We start from the raw sequence: 14,569 nt of genomic DNA, 5'->3' as shown, positions 1-14,569 counted from the left end.
TGCTTACTGCTTCTATTCTCCTGAACAATCAACGTGGTCCCATCTAACAGCTGCTGGTAGCCCAAGGCAGATGGGCTGACCCAGTAACTATGTGGCTTTAGACTCCTTACAGACAAATGGCATATTACTAAGTTAAGGCCAAAATGATGTAGGAATCATTTTTTTTTTGGTAGAAAGGCTATAGAGACATAAGTTTATTTGTTCATTTTTGAATGATCGTAGCTTCAAAAGCAGGGTTGGATACTGAGGCTGTGTGAACCACACTGATGGTGTCAAGTTCTTACTCCAAAAGGTGCTTCTTTGTTGGACTGAGGAAAAGAGAGCTTGGGCAGAAGAGAAGTCACAGTGAGAAAAAGCACTTCCCACTGAGCCTATGGTCTGAGTTCAAACCTAGGACATCTGTAGTAGAAAGACATAACTGACTTGTCCATATGTACACTGTGGCACACACACACACACACACACACACACACACACACACACACACACGCACGCACGCATGCACATGCGCTCATGCGAGCACACATACAATGCAATTTTAAAAATATAAAGAAAATACACTGGGCAGTGGTGGCGCTCACCTTTAATCCCAGCACTCTGGAGGCAGAGGCAGACGGATCTCTGTGAGTTTGAGGTCAGCCTGTGAGTTACAGGATTGCTAGGGCTACACAGAGAATTTTTATTTCAAGAAAGTATACATTCATGTATATGTATATGGAAGGATGGAGAGGATTCTTTTTTGACATCCTGTAGGGATTGCTAAAGAAACCGTTCTTTGGTCCTTGCTCCAGTGTCTCTGGATACCTGATATTTAACTTCTCCTTGAATTTGAGTCACTTACATCTTTCAAAAGAATTCACTTCCCTGCTTGAATTAATTAGAATCCGTTTCTGTGGTTTGAGACATGAGAACCTAACAAAAGAAAAGACTTTAAAATTGGTGATCAAAGAGGCACCCAGATATGAAAATTCTAAAAGACAATAATGTGATTTCTTTTACAATTTTAACAGTTGAACAATTCTGCCAAACAAGACAATTCTGAAATCAGATCAGTCAAGTTTAAAGCCACATTAAACGCCAAAGAAATGCTCAATTCAGTCCAACTGCTTTGCATAGGACCAGAGAGAGTGTAAGGTGCTAGTAACAGTTAATGGTCTCCAATCTGTATGTATTCTATTCCCTGGGAGCTAAGAGTCCATGAATTCCAGTACGAAAGGAAATGTGAAGGTTTCCCAAATTTATTATTTCTACAGTCGCAACTCAAAACACTGGACCAAGAGAAACCTGGAAGTCGCATTCCCTGTCTCTCGACAACACGTCATGCCATCAGCTAGCAATTCTGGTGCTTTTGCTCTGAGTATCTCACAGCCCTTTTCCTCTCTCTGGACAGTCATTCCTCTGTGGAAACACTATCAGTCTCTTCAGAAGCGTCACCTTTCAAACACGTAGGAAGATATAGTATGGGATTTGCCATTTTAAAAATGTTATTATGCTTCTCCCTGATCACATTTATTTGTCATTACCAGCCTGAAGGAGAAAGAACAAGAAAACAATACATCAGAAAAAGCACTGAAAATGTCTGGCAACCTTCCATGTCTTTGTGTGTAAAGAGCTAATCCCTAAAGCCCGAACACTAGGGTGCAGACAAGGTGTCTATGCCAGAATTGTGAGAAGAGTATCATTTCCCAGAAATGGGGAAATTCCTGAGGTTAGCAGAGTAGGTTAGATAATAAACAGATAGTCCGGGGGTCTAAATACAGAGGGCACCTGGGAGCTACTTCCTCGGCCTAGTCCCTAGAATAGCTGAAGCCCTTCAGTAAGAAACCCGACTATTTTTGCAAGAATTTTGACACCTCAACCATTGCAGACAGACCCTGGATCTGAGGACTCATATGGAAAACAATGTCTAATTTCCTGTGCTAACCTGGGATTGAGATGGAGCAGATGACTCAAGTTAGGTGGATTCATTTACACTCAAAAGTTTAACATCATACAAAATCCAGGGACCACCGATTTAAAAAAAAAATAAACAACAGAAAGGTAAGAGTAAATAAGGTCAAAATTTTCTACAAACCTGAGAAGATGGGAAGCATGAATTAGATGTGAGCTTGAGAAGGAAAACAGTAGAAAAGGGAAGGAACAACTCTAAAGCATAAAGGACATCCACCTCCTTAAACGCAAACTTTCTAAAGCCCCACCTGCTGCTACTAACTGCCCTTAAGACACTGGAAAAGTGCAGCAATCTTTCCATAAATACACAGTCTGGTCTAAAGGGAGCCAGGAAAGCCCCGGGGGTCCAGAAGGAGGAGGAAATGGAACTGTAATGAGTGTCAGCAGCTGTTACAGCCTTGGGTTTAATGACCACTTGGGAGACGAGAGGTAAGAATTGACCTGTGGGAACCACAGCGGTGGAGCTGGATTTGTATCTAACACTAAGGCCTGTGTATTAAGAGAACTTTAAAAAAAAAAAAAAAGGTAGGCTGTAAAAATATACCTGAGGCAAAAGATGACACACAACGTAATTGTAAGCTTCTCAACTCAGCTTCATGTGAAGAATAAAATATATCAGCTGTACCAAAGTTCCGGAGACTGGGCAATGGGCAATGCATGAAAGGGGTTTTAAGAGTTCATGGTCTGGAAGGCATGTCCATTGTGGCATGGCCAGCCCTATCTGTTCAGCTCTTTAGACTGAGTCACATCATGGAGCTGGCATCAGCCTGGGTCTTCCTGTGTGAGAAAGAGATCACAGGGGAAGGCTCGAAGTCAGAAGGCCTCGGGCGTACTCTGTTATAACGACTCAGTTTCAAGGGATTCTGTTTTTATCTGAGGGTAACCCCATTGCCAGCAGAGGCTTAGCCATCCCCCACTAGACCCCACTACGTATCAAGTTTTTACCACCTGAACACCACCACACTGAGAGGAAAGCCTTAACACCTGAACAAGGCAGGAAAACTCTATCCAAACTCCAGAAGAGCACAAGCAGGAAACAGACTTCCTCCAAAATCAGAACCCAAGCCCTAACGCCACACGGTCTGGAATTTGCTAATCCAGTTCCAGTGTTCCAGTGCTGGAATCTGTTATTACCTGCGTTAGAAGACCCAGGCTGATCACTGTTGGAACAAAGTTAGGCAGAATCTAAGTAAGTTCCCTTAGAACAGGGGTTGGTAATCTATGGTAATTTATGAAAATTGGTTGCATAAATTCTGTGACCGCAGAACCATAGCACTTCTCATGACACGTGAAAATGATGTGAAATTCAGATTTCTGTCTTGAAGTTTGACTGAAACATCCACTCGTTTGTGAGTCTCTGGCTGATTTTACCCCTCTAACAACGGTGTCTATGTGAAACAGCTGCGACAGAAGAGACACGCGTCTCACCACTTCCGGGTGCACTACGCACCACAGGGATAACGTCACAGCCTGAAAACATCCTAAGCGACACTTAGATCGCTGCACTGTCTTGGTCCATTTTAGGCCACTGCCTCCCGAGTGCTGGGATGACAGGTATGCGCCATCGTTTGACTTTCTAAAATGACCCTGCTCCCAAGATCACAGAATTAACCATTCACTCTGCTCTTGCGGCATAATTATGTCTCATCCAGCCGCACCTCTGAACACTGATGCACTGGGGACTGGTTTTTCAACAGGCCCCTTGAGGGGGCACATTAAAACCGTAGCTCAGGCCAGCGCCTTTTATTTTGCTTGTTACTGCACACTCTTCATGTAAAAACAGGACAAACAACAAAGAAATGAATAGAAAAACGAGACTTTAATTATCACACTCCTAAGGTAGAATGGAAAGTGGATTATTTGTTAACTAAACTGAAAAACGCTGTTTCATATCCTTTAATATATTACTAACGTGATAAAAGAATAGGATATATATTCACAGAATGAGACTAAATGTCACATTCTGCATAATATACAGTGTTCTCAAGGAGTTATAAAATGTAGAATTTAATCCTGTTAGGGAATAATTTGTCCCAATGAAACGTCAACTAAATTAATTTTCCAAGTGGTTCGATTGTTAAGCAAGTGTTTGGCTATGAACTGCCCCCCGCCCCCCCCACACACACAGGTTTATTGTTTGGACACTTGGTCATCAGCTGATGACATTGTTTCAGGGGACTTTGGAATTCTTTGGGCATGGGGCCTAACTGGTAGATGTAGGGTCATGGGGATGGCGGCTTACGGTTCTAGCCAAGGTTCTGCTGGTTGACCTGCTTTTATCTAACAGGCCATGCTGCAAACTCCCGCCATCGCTGACAGAACTCTAGCAACCAAGCCTCCTGACCACGAAAGTGTGGTCTCCTCTCCCTCATGCTGTTTCTTCTCAAGTATTTGACTGAGGCAACAAGAAAAATAACTAATATGCCAAGTAAGAAAATCTATTTACCATGTGTGACTTAATTACAGTAGCCGAAAAGGACACTCAGAGAAAGTGAATGCCATTTAGATAATTAGCATTCATACGGGAATTAGTTGCTGCAACTTGAGAATACAAAATAGGGGTGGGGGAGGTGGAGGGAGAGGGAACTGGAATTGATATGTAAAATTTTCAATTAAATAATAATGAAAAAGAAAAAAAGATGATTGTTATGCTGCATACAAATTCGGAAAAGGAGGAGAAAAAGAAATATCATAGTGAAATTAAGACCCAAGCAATTAATTGTCAGTACTTTTCCCTGGGCTCTTGATGAATTGATGGCATTACCCATGCTGTGGTTATTTCTTGTCTTAGTTGGCATTCCTTTTGCTATGATGAAAAACAAACCAGGGAGGAAAAGACTAGTTGGACTTACCCTTCCATATTGCTATTCACCATTAAAAGAAGTCAAGACAGGGATTCAAACAGGGCAGGAACCTGGAGGCAGGAGTTGACACAAAAGCCATGGAGGGGAGCTAAATACTGGCTTGCTCATCAATGACTTGCTCAGCCTGCTTTCTTATAGAACACATGACCAGCAGCCTAGGGGTGGCACCAACCACTATGGGCTGGATCCTCCTCCATCAATCACCAATTAAATAAATGCTCTACAGGCTTGGGTAGAGCCCTTATGGAGTCAGATCTTATGGAGCCTTTTTCTTAATTGAGTTTCTCTCCTCTCAGGTGATGGTAGCTTGTATCAAGTTGACATAAAGCTACCCAGCACATTGCTATTTGAGAATGAAATACTGAATGTTTTAAGAGATTGAAAATTCAGCCTCTGTGAATTTTCTGCAGCTGCGTGGTCACCAAACGATACAACCAGCTCTTTGACGACGAATTGGACCCTTTTGAGGTACTGAAGGCAGCAAAGAACAAGAAAAAAGAAGCTGACAGGGGCGGCTTTGGAGGCCCCAGGGCCAAGAGTGCGGCTCAGGCTGCATGGCCCAGACCAACTCTAAGACTGCAGGCAAAGAGTTGCATAAAGAGTCCCAGAAAGACCGCAAGAACCTGCTGCCCTGCATCGTTGGCGTGGCTGACAAAAAGGAAGGGGTCGCTGGAGCTTAAGAAAGGAGGAATAAGGAGAGTTGGAAGAAGGCGTGATTAACAACTTCAGGGTGAAGGGAAAATAATTGATAGGGGAGCAGAAAGGCGACCACCTAGGGAAAGAAGATTTGAAAAGCCTTGCAGAAAGGCGGAAGGGGGTAAATTTTCAGTTGATAGACTGATTATTGAAAGGCCTATTCGAGGCCGAGGTGGTCTTGGAAGGGGTCGAGAAGACCTTGGACGTGGAAGGGGCCGAGGCGATGGATTTGATTCTCATGGCAAATGTGAATTTGATAGGCATAGGGGAAGAGATAGATCTAGCTTGAAGCATGAGGACAAACGTGGAGGTAGCGGATCTCACAACTGGGGAACTGTCAAAGATCAATGAACTGATTTGGAGCAATCCAATGTGACTGAGGAAACACCCGAAGGTGAAGAGACAGACTGAAAATAAGGAGAATGTAGTGGAAGAGGTTAAGGAAGGGGGTCCAAAAGAGATGACTTTGGATGGATGGAAAGCTATTCAAAATAAAGACCGAGCAAAAGTAGAAGTTAATATCAGAAAACCAAATGAAGTTGCATCAATGGAAAAAGTGATTTGTTCTGCATAAATAAAAAAGGGAAGCAGCTCATGCTGAAGATCCGGTTATGGACCATCATTTCCAGAAGCCAGCAAATGATGTAACGTCTCAACTGGAGATCAGTTTTGGAGACCTAGGCCGCCCAGGACGTGTGTCAGGGGAGGACATTGTGGATGCGGGCTTGGTGGACTTCCAAACCGGGATAGCAGGACTGATAGGTCAAGTGTTTCAGGTCCTGGTGTTGATGACCCAGAGGCACTCCCAGCTCTGCCTAACTGGACGCCATAATACAACCCTGGCTCCTTTGCCGACCTCCTGTTCAAAGCATGCATGCTTAAAGATCCCAAACAACTAAGAATTTAAAAAAAAACACCTGTCATTCATACCATTCATACCATTCATACCAGACTGAATTTTATCTGTTTTGAAAATGAACATCTCTAGCCACTCAGAAGTAACAAATACGTTAGTTTTGTATTTAGAAATGTATTGGTAGCAGGGATATTTCAATAATTTTTAGAGATTATGCATTCTTCATGAATACTTTTGTATTGCTACTTGCAAGCATGCATTTCCAAACTTGAAATATAGTTGCGAACAGTGTGTACCAGTTTAAAAAAAAAGAACACTTTGAAAGTTGAGAAAATATTTAGTTTGTCCAACTTAAAGTAGAATTTACTAAGATACATAAAACTTGTAGTTAAAATATACATAACAAAATAAGATAAAACAAGATGAAAAGAAGCATGTCTGAGAGAGATGGCTCGGCAGATTGAGGGGACTGCACAGGGTCTGATGATCTGAGTGCTGTCACTGGATCCCATAAGGGGGCAGGAGAGAGCCAAGTTCTGAGAGCTGTCCTCTGACCTTCATGTGTGCGCCATGGTTCGTGCACACAGTTTATTCCTGATTTGTAAAATCAAAATAATTTTTATACCAAGATGGAATGTAATATTTTTATATTGGCTTTTCTTTTTGTTTCCTTAGAGCAAATGAAAGCAAAGAAAGGAAACTATCCTAGTAATCACAGGGTGGATAACCACCGAGTGGTCCCAGTTTAAAGGGAAAAACAATAAGTTTCATGTGTTAATAACCTTAGTTCAGAAGTCCAGGTCATTGATTTCATTACATATTCTTGATGCTTTATGTTAAAAATTGGGAAATATGGATGTAAAACATGCTTGTACCAAAATGCAATAGTGATTTTGAAAACACCATGGTGTGATGACTTCCAGGCTATAGGAGTTGCATTTTCCATGAAATACATTGGTTTGACTTGGAAAGCAAAGTTATAAACTTTGATTATTTAGACCTGGGATCTGTGAGACACTTTCCCATGAACTTAGCTTCTCATGTCAGAGAAAACATTTAGCAGTATTTGCAGCCCTAGGAAGACTCAGTATTTCAGGGGGAAACTAAAACTTGAAGAGACAAGTCATCTTTACCAATAGATTGATAGTTCCCTAAAATTTATTTTCTGATGATGAGGGCTAAAATTGTACAAATACTTTATATTTGTCAAATGTGGTAATTTGATATCATATAGTAAAATGCTTTAAAATTTTGGATAATCTGTAAAACTCAGTGAACCATTGTTTTTCATGCGGCCAATGTTTAATATTATTTAAAAAAAATCCTTTGTGGATAAAAAACATCTTCAAAGTATAGAACGGTCTAATGGATTTTAATGTTTCCTAATATGAAAATTATATTAATGTGCTTTCAGGTTTCACACACTGGGCTGACTTTTAAGAATCCATGCTTCATTGACCACAGTTGCAGTATGAAAGAAGAAAATCTTCAATCATCTGAAGGGATCTGAAGATGCCGTTCTTACATAAACACTTCAGAGTTCTTACAAGTTTCATCAGTGCAAAGGGTCCTGAGGCCCTTTGAGAAATTCTTCTATAAATTGTGCATATGTCAACTTAGACGGCCAAACAGCACTGCCAGCGGCTTTGAGTAGTCATGAACCTAATTTGTCTCAACACTGTGATGTTTGTCAGGCTGTTACTATCAATCCTACTTTTTGTCATCATCTTCATCTTTAACCTACGCAAGCAGCGTTTGCTGAAATTCTTTGTCTAGACTCAGTCACGACCCTCTCCGTGTGCTTGCAACCATCTGAAGTACAGTCTGCAGGTGGAAAAGTGAGAGTTGAAAGGTCAGAGGCCATGCATCCTTCATTCTCACTCACCGCTCCCCAGCTGTTGCTCTGTGGCTGCGCTGCCCATGATGGCACCCGCCAGTCATATTTACTGAAAAGCAGATAACCAGTTAAAATGACATGCATGTCTAAAAGTGTCAGATCTACCATGGGATTCAAAGGACAAAAAGAATGTGAACCAGCTGAGAAGATTTATGTTTGATACCTGTTGTTATGATAACTAGGACATCTAGTTTCAGTAAAATATATTCTCCAATAAATTCTAGTCGCTGCTTTTCCTTTTTAGAAATGTGATGTGGGATGGAACTGGAGCTAAGTGGTATAGGGGGTGCCAGCATGTGCAAGGCCCTGGGCTCTAGGCCAGGCACTAAAATGAGAGAGAGAGAAAGAGACACAGAAAGGGAGGGAGGGAGGGACGGACGGAGGGAGGAAGGGAGGGAGGGAGGGAAAGAGAATATTAAATGAAGCCACTAGAAAAATTAAAGTTGTGCATGTGGCCAGGCCAGTGTTTTATTTTTATTGGACAGCACACACTAATCTAGGGTTATTAACTCAATTAAGTTTTAACTAGTTTGAATAAGTAGTTCCATTGTGCACATAGCCTCCAAGAAGTCAGCATCATCCTTCTTGAGATATTTAAAGACTTTTAATCGTTAATTAAAAATTACTGACACATGGTTTGTTGTTCTCAGCGTGATCATGCAGCTTCAAACCCTGCTGTTTAAATCAGGTAAACAAGTGTGCCTCATCCGGCCCTTCCATAATTGTCCAGTTCAAGCACTTATTTCTCAGCTAAGTTCCAAACTTTCACTTCTACAATTTGCGTAATCACTTTTGATATATTTTGTCATTAATATTAAATGTCAAAGAATTAGAGTTCAAAAGCGAAAAGCAAAGATGTAGGGACATGTGATGTAGACCCAAAGGAAATGCGTTTGCGATTCAGCTTGTGGAGCGTAAACGAAGCAAAGATAAAATATAGCAAGGTCTTGAGGCTGCTGTGGTCCTGCCTTGCAATAGCAGGAAGGGGTGGGGGAAGGGCTGCAAGAGGCAGGAGAGCCTTCCACGCTGTTCGTTTGCAGCAGTAACGATTACTGCTCTCGAGCTCCCGTCACACAACTGTGTGTCAAGAACCTTGGCAGCAGGTAGCAACGTGTTCTCACTGCCTAGAGACTCCCCAAATGTTTTCATATACACGCCAAAGTTTCTTCTGTAGACATGTATTGGTCCTTCGATTGCAGCAAGCCTTTCATGTGTATTATCTGTTCTGTCCTTGGGATGAGTTTAGAGGAAGCCTCAAGGCTTCAAGGAAACCTCTAAAGCTACGGGGCTTCCCTATCCTGTGCTTTGATAGCACATAACTGTTGGTTTCTCATTGACAGAGGACTTGAACTCAGAATGCCTCATATCTTGGGTCCTCAGAATGACCCACAGAATGATGAGAGATGAGAACTTAGGTGTTGAGCTGGTGCTGCAATAGCTTAAGGCTCCTGGACCTGTTCAGGGTGGGGTAAATGTATGTTGTATGTTTAATAAAAACACAGAGATAGAAATTGGTATTCAACCTGAAAGTCAGAAAAGCAGAACAGCCAGCCACTGGCTCTTACCTCTACCATAGTGCAAAATGGCGATCCTGACTCCAGGAATCTCAGGATGAGACTGTGACTGTAAGCTGTCTCCTCCCATTTTATATTCCTCTCTAGGGCTGGGATTAAAGGTACGCACCACTACTTCCTGGCTTCTATGGCAAACTAATGTGGTTTCTGGGATTAAATATGTGTGTCATTGCTACCTGGTCTGAAAGGCTGATCACTGTGGCTGTTTTACTCTCTGAACTTTAGAGAAGCTTTATTTATGAAAATACCAATGAAATATCACTTCATTATGTGTGAGAAGATAAATTTTGGGAGCCAGATGATGGGATTTATGGACTGAGTGTTCCACTGTGGGTGGCCATGTCAGAGGAGTAGCAGATGGCAAGTGACTTCAGGGAATCAGCCCACTGGGAAACAAAACCCTGGTGGGTGAATGTCGGGTAGGCAAGGTGCCCTAGAACCTCGGGCCTGGAATGTTTCTTGTACTGCTGTGTCTTTGCATGTTTGCCACTGCCATTTTTATCTGGTATCTGGTACGGTGTGAATGGGCATGGGGAGATCCCCACTCCCCGTAATGCAGTATGATCATCTCTTGGAAATATCCCGCTCTACTGGGCATTTTTTTTCTGTGGATTATTATGAAGATCATTTCCTTTTAAGTTGTATTGTTTAACTGAAGCAATGATTTATGCTATGTTAGTGTTAGTTTAAATAGGATTTTGATGATTGAGGGTTTTTAATAAATATAGTCAGGAATTATGATAGAGGTTAGTGAAAAAAGGTCAGATAAAATGTTGCCCCTTCCTCTGATAAAGCAGAGACTGCAGAGGATTAAAAAACAGAAGCAAAGATGTGGTCACACAGCTAGATACATGAGTTTCTACTGAGGAGCCATATAGGCTGGGGCTAAGTTAATGACTAAGAAAAACAATAGAGCCTCAGTAATCCAGATAGCTTAAATGCTTGTAAACTTAGTGTTGGGAGATGTGGTCACAGGTTTTGGAGTGCATCATAACTAAAACAAAGCTTTGAAAATAACAAGTTTAGACTAAGATCTAAACTTACTTTTGTCAAACGGCTTTGAGGTGAAAACCCTTGGAAAACACCCTAAGGTTCACAAGGACACAGGGCTGAGTGGTAGATTCCTTAAAGGCAGGGAACAAAATCAAAGCAGCCCAATTATTGTCAGCTGCTGTACCTTCCTTGTAAGGATTGTTTGGTGATCAAGGATGATGATTAATTCCTCATACCCATTTCTGCCTTCAGTCTCCTGATACCTACTAATTGATGAGCAGGTATACGCCCTAAAGATTTAAAGTAGAGCTGATTGATTGTTTTTCATGTATAAAAGTTTAGGTTTGTGATTACTTTAAGATACCTTATAAAATTACCTTTAAAGCTAAGTAATAAAGTGATTGATTCTTCCTTTGTAATCGCAATATGCAGCTTACCAGCAAAAGAACTGACTGAGAAAAATACCCTGCTTGCCCACACTCTGTTATATATCTATAACAAGTTACTTAGATACAAATGTGTGTGGGTTCTCGGGATGACTTTGTTTTAATCATGTAAGGGAAATGAAAAACTTGTTTTTTTTTTTAACCTGTATTCATTATAGTTACTCACTTGAAAAATAGAATGGAACCACATTGTAATTTTTATATTATCTGAAAGATTTTGTTGGGGTATATAAGCTGTTGGGGAAAAATAAGGTCAGAAAAAGACAGAAAACAGAGGAAAGAAATCAAGAGAGAGAGTGTGCGTGTCTTTTCCCTTAGTCCCTCATTTAAAAAGTTTTAGTGCACTGACTCCATGGATGCCCTTCACGCGCTGCTGGAGGCTGGTTCCCATGGCAGCAGAACTCCACACCCATTTCAGACACAGATGCTGAAGCTCCGACTGCCACTCTGACTCCGTGTTGTAAGCAGGCTGCTTGTTCATTTCCGGCTGCTCAGTCCCAAAATAATCACACAAAAACTGTATTATTTAAGCCACTGCTTAGCCCATTAGCTCTAGCTTCCTATTGTCTAACACTTATATCTTAATTTAACCGATCTCCATTAATCTGTGTATCTTCATGTGGCTGTGGTTTACCGGCTAATGTTCTGGCATCTGTCTCTGGTGGGGCTACTTGGCTTCTCTCCACTCCGCCCTTCTTTCTCCTAGTATTCAGTTTAGTTTTCCCCGCCTAACTAAGTTCTACCCTATCACAGACTCCAGACAGTTTCTTTATTAGCCAATCATACTCATAGCATACAGAGGGGAATCCCACATCAACTCCGGATATTTGAAGACAGAATTTTTAAGGAGGTAACTACAGATAAATTAGGTCATAATAGTGGGTCTGTAATACAGTAGGACTGGTACCCTTATAAAGTAATAAGGTACATAAATATGCACCACAGATAAAAGGTCATTTGAGGCTATATCCAGAGGATAGGTATTGTCAAACTAAGGAGAGAAAAAAACAAATTGATCATAAATAAACTCTCCAGCACTTTGGTCTTGCAGTCAACGTCTGTAACTTTAAAAAATAAAATTCCTCTGGACCTGGTGGTGGAGGTCTGAAATCCCAGATATCTGGAAGGCTGAAGCAGGAGGATAACAAGTTCAAGGCCACCATGGGCAATAGAGCAAGTTTAATAAACTCAGCCTGAACAATTTGGCAAAGCCCTGTCTCAAAATAGAGAGGGAAAAGACAGCTGTGGACGTAGTCAGTGAGAGAGCAGTTGCCTAGAACACCTGATGGTCCACATTCAGTCTTTAGTACTCTGGCACTGGTGGAACAGGCTCCAATACCTTAGCACAGATGACACCATGTTAGGGATCCATTCTGACCTAAGAACCCAGCACATAAGCCCCAGCACCAAAATGAGAACAAAAACCTAATCCATCAAAGACCTAGTCCATGTTTCCAGGATCTGGGGAAGTCCCTAACTGGACTAACCTTGCTTTTTGGCCTCTTGTAGTTTTGCCTCTCCCTAACTGTTCTTGCCAACTGAAGTGTGTCAACCTGATGTAGTTTTTGTGTCTATAAGGCAAAGAATGGTGAGGCTTGGGGGCTGCATGATTTAGTCAAGTTCCCCATGCAGTTGCTAGGCAGCAATATAGACTTTTGATTTGGCTTTAAGAGTGTCCATGTTTACTCTGGTGGAATTACCTTACAACACTGGAAAGAATGGAAGGGAGGGATGAAGGAAGAGAGGGAGGGAGGGACAGAAGAAAGAAGGGAAAAGATATTCTGCTTTTTAGGACATTAAATGTGTAGTGTATTATAGCAGCCTTAGAACACTAACACAGGTGCCAAGAGAGTAAAGTCCTTGTTTGGCAGTGGTAGAGAGGAGGCATGGCCCACACATCTACCCACCATTACACAATCTCACACAGTTCTATTGTCCAAATTATTTGCTCTTTCGTCAACCATGAGGCTAAAGGTCTAGAGATAATATTTCTGTGGGTCGAGCATATCTCACCTAATATTGTCCATGACGTACAATACATCCAGGATGCCAGAAGTTAAGCCAGTCAAGGGTAATGTTTTTACAAAATGTTGAAAGCCAGTAACACTAGAAATCTATTCTAACAATGATCAAAAAGGAATGAAGTTGGTAAAAGGCAATTTTTTCCTCAGGTTTTATCCCACTAGAACACTATAAAAGGACCAAAAGGAATCTCTGAAGGCAGAAAAGCATAAACAGCCACACACAAGTTTCACCTCTGACCCCACTGATGAGAGCCTGTTCCCTGCTATTATAGAACTTCAGTTTCCTTCAACTCCAAGTATCTTAATTACTTTGCTTTCCGACTTAGAATAGTAGCATCATAGGAGAGAAAATTTAGTTTCGAATTTCTTATATAGAATGTCTTAGCTTGGACTCTCTGTAATGAAAGGCAGATTAATATGAGGGGAAAAAAAAGACAATTTTAAAGGTGTGTGTAAGTGTTACAGCTCTGGAGGGAAAGGTATCCTGGCCTTTAGAAGCCAGCCAATACCTATAACTCTGAAGAGAAAGGTATCCTGACTGTTAGAAGCCAGGCTATATATCTAAGTATTACAGCTCAGAAGAGAAAGGTATCCTGACTGTTAGAAGCCAGGCTATTCCTATAGCTTGGAAGAGAAACTTATCCTGGCTGTCAGAAGCCAGGCTATATCTGTAAGTATTACAGCTCAGAAGGGAAAGGTAGCCTGGCTGTCAGAAGCCAGGCTGAACTATAGCTCTATTCTGGTTCAGGATGGTTTCCCTGTAGGCATATAGCAATCCTGCTGCTCTCCCAGAGAGCCATTACAGCTCAGCTCAGCTCTGCTCCACTCTGTTAAGGGAGTTGCCCCAAAGAGATGTAGTCATTCTGCACCTGAAGCAGTTGTTACTTCTGGGCTCCTCTCTGCTAAGGGGTGCTGCCCGCCCCTCCACCCCCCGCATATTTGCTCTTGCTCTGGTGAAAGGGTGAAAGTTGTTACTTTCTGCCCCATTCCACTCCTGAGGAAGATAGTCTTCCCCCAGAACTCATTCAAGCGATTTATTGGGAAGAAGGAATCAGAGAGTGGCTGCCGCTGCCAGGGTGGAGAAGGCAGCTCTGAGCTGAACAGACTTAGCCCACTGCTCTGCCCATGGACCAATGTGTCTAGTAATTTAGTCATCCTTATTTCTCTTAGTCCTGACGGCTGTTTCCTTTCTAAGTTCCCCTCTGTAAGAAAGTTACTTCCAACCTATTCTCCCTATTTCTCAAAGTAATTATTACGCCCAAAGGGTAT

At 41.8% G+C, this 14,569-nt stretch overlaps 1 pseudogene; it reads left to right on the top strand.

Annotated features, from left to right (window-relative positions):
* Nucleotides 1-2,643: 2,643 nt before the first annotated feature.
* On the top strand, nucleotides 2,644-6,342 carry LOC119803246 (annotated as a pseudogene).
* Nucleotides 6,343-14,569: the final 8,227 nt, after the last annotated feature.

This window comes from Arvicola amphibius, chromosome 1, assembly GCF_903992535.2.
Source record: "Arvicola amphibius chromosome 1, mArvAmp1.2, whole genome shotgun sequence".
Classification (NCBI taxonomy): Eukaryota; Metazoa; Chordata; class Mammalia; order Rodentia; family Cricetidae; genus Arvicola; species Arvicola amphibius.
This window is presented reverse-complemented; position numbering and strand designations above follow the sequence as displayed.